This window comes from Galeopterus variegatus, unplaced genomic scaffold, assembly GCF_000696425.1.
Source record: "Galeopterus variegatus unplaced genomic scaffold, G_variegatus-3.0.2 Scaffold8964, whole genome shotgun sequence".
NCBI lineage: Eukaryota > Metazoa > Chordata > Mammalia > Dermoptera > Cynocephalidae > Galeopterus > Galeopterus variegatus.
The window spans coordinates 32,499-35,245 of record NW_007735075.1 but is presented as its reverse complement, the minus strand read 5'-3'; positions in this window follow the sequence as shown (position 1 = coordinate 35,245).

Below are 2,747 nucleotides of genomic sequence, written 5' to 3'. Positions count from 1 at the left end.
TCTGCAGTAATGTTTCATTGTATCATCATATTTTTCCTGTTCCTGAAAAACCAGTGAAGAACGGCAGTTTTCTATGTAAAACAGTAGTTAGCCTTTATATGGATGACATTTTCCTAAAAGCCTAGAAATATTTCACATTTTCAGAAAAACACCCTTTTCCCATGTTGCATCTGATTAAAATTCAAACCTGTATTAACATCTCATTACTTTTGGAAAAAAGTGAATGCTACACTTTTGAAAATGCTTGAAAATGCTCAGTTTCTGCCAGCTCTGGTTTTGCAGTTTCCCAAGTGAGGCTGACCCAGGACCCGGGAGGGCTGGGCCACAGCTATATCCTTGTCAAAACAGTCCCCGGCGTGAATGCTGGCCTTCGGTTGTTCCTTCCTTCCCTCTCTCCCATCCCTACATTGTTTCAGCTGCCGGCCCGTCACGTTTCTCTGAAGCAAGGGAAAGGGAAGGGCAAAAATGACTTTGAAAGAATAACATTTCTTTCTATGGACTTAAATAGAACACTCGACACAAAACATCCTGTATTTTCTTTTAATTGATGACACGTTGACTGTAGTAAGGAGTGAACTAAAAACCAGGGCTGGATGTTCAAATAGGCATTGGTTCAGCTGTGACCTACCCACTGGAGGGAAAGTTGTTCAGCTCTTTTAAATTACAACCTGCCCTCTTCTGTCCACTCCAGATCTTCTCACCCTGCTGTGCTTTTTCTTTTCTCCATTGTACTTATTACCTTCTAACATGCATTCATTATGTTTTTTGTTTATTCTCCGACTCCCCTGGCCACCACGGAAGCCCGAGACCAAGCATTTCTGTATATTTTGCTCAGTGTTGGATTCCCTGTACTAAAAACAGCACCTGGTGCAAAGTAGGTGCTCAGTAAATATCTGCAGCATGAATGAATACATTAGTTTTTTCCTTAGTGTCTTTTCCTATACAGTCATGGAGAAAATAATTTGTAAAAATATTGTATAAAAACATCCTATAAGATAATGTTTATACCTAGTAAAGTAGTTATCCCTTTACCCATGGTTTTGTTTTCCATGGTTTCAGTCACCCTCAGTCAACCGGAATCTGAAAACATTAAATGGAAAATTTCAGAAATAAACAATTCATGTTTTAAATTGTGTGCCCTTCTGAATAGTGATGAAATCTCATGTCATCCACTCTGTCCCTCTGGACTTGGGACATGAGTCCTCCCTTTGTCCAGCCTGTCCATGCTGTAGATGCTCCCTGCCCAGTAGTCACTCCGTAGCTGTCTGGGTTACAGACCGACTGTGGCAGTATCACAGTGCTTGCATTCAAATGACCCTTATTTTACTTCGCAATGGCCCCAAAGTGCAAAGTGATGCTGCCATACTGTTCTAATTGCTCTATTTTATTATTGCTTACTGTTGCTTATCTCTTACTGTGCCTAATTTATAAATTAAACTTTTTCATAGGGGAAAACATAGTATTCATAGGGTTTGGTACTTTCTGTGATTTTGGGCATTTATGGGGGCAAGAGTGGGGGGCGAGGGTTTGGAATGGATCCCCTGCGTGTAGGGAAGGACTACTGTACATACATTTGAAAGTACAGCTCTATTTGGAGTTTACATATCTTGGTGAAGAAGAGATAAAAGAGCTGAATAAAAGAGAAATGTCTCCTGTCACTCTATTCTCTTACTCTGCTTTATTTTTCTTCAAACCCTGACTTGCCCACAGCTGACATAATATTTATTTCTTTGCTTATTGTCTACCTTGTTTTACTAGAATATAAGCTTTTTAAGGGCAGGATCTTGTGCATTTTGTTTGCTGCTAGAGTGCTATTGCTTAGAGCAGGGACTGATACAGAGTGAGCACCCAACATTTATTTTTTGAATGAGTGAATGTTTGAATGTGCATGTCTGTTGCAAACCGTATCCATGCATGGACCTGACTCCATATGAATCCGTCAGCATGGCTGGTCACTATGACCTTGGTACTGCTGAGGTGGACGATGGGTGGGGAGATGAGAAAGGAAAGAAGAGGACCAAGGTGCCACGGACTTTCTAACTTTTCATTCATAGTGAAAAAGATAACCCATTCATTATGTACAAGGGTACTTCAAAATATTCATGGAAAAATGGAATTAAAAGATAATACGAATGTTTTCACAAACTTTTTGAAGATCCTTGGTATACGTAGTATAGTATGAGCCCAGGGACTGTGGTCTGAATCCTGGACAATCCACCTATTTTCAGAACAAACTGAAATAAATTCTTAATTTCCTGATGTCCCATTTTTATTACCTGTAAACTTAAAACAGTGTTACCTAGCCCATAGGTATAGTGGGAGAACAGAAAGGGCCTGATACATAGTAGTTCCTCGGTAAATGTTAACTACCATCATCATCAGCAGCAGCATCACTCAGGTACTGGCAAACTACAGTCTGTGGGCCAAATCCAGCCTGTGACCTGTTTTTATAAATAACATCTAATGGAACACAGCCAATTCAGTTTCTTATTGTTGATGCTTGCTTTCATGCTACAACAGCAAAATTGAGTAGTTATGAGAGACTGTATAGCTTGTAAAGCCTAAAACATTCATTGTCTGGCCCTTTACGGAAAAGGTTGGTGGACTCTCCTCTAGAATATAACTAAGCCTCTGGTCCAGCAAAGAGTGGTTCATGAATGTGAAGGTTAATTCTAGTGTCAGCTTAATTAGATGAAGGAATGCTGAGAAACCTGGTAAAGCTATCTTTTTAGGTGTATCCATGAGGG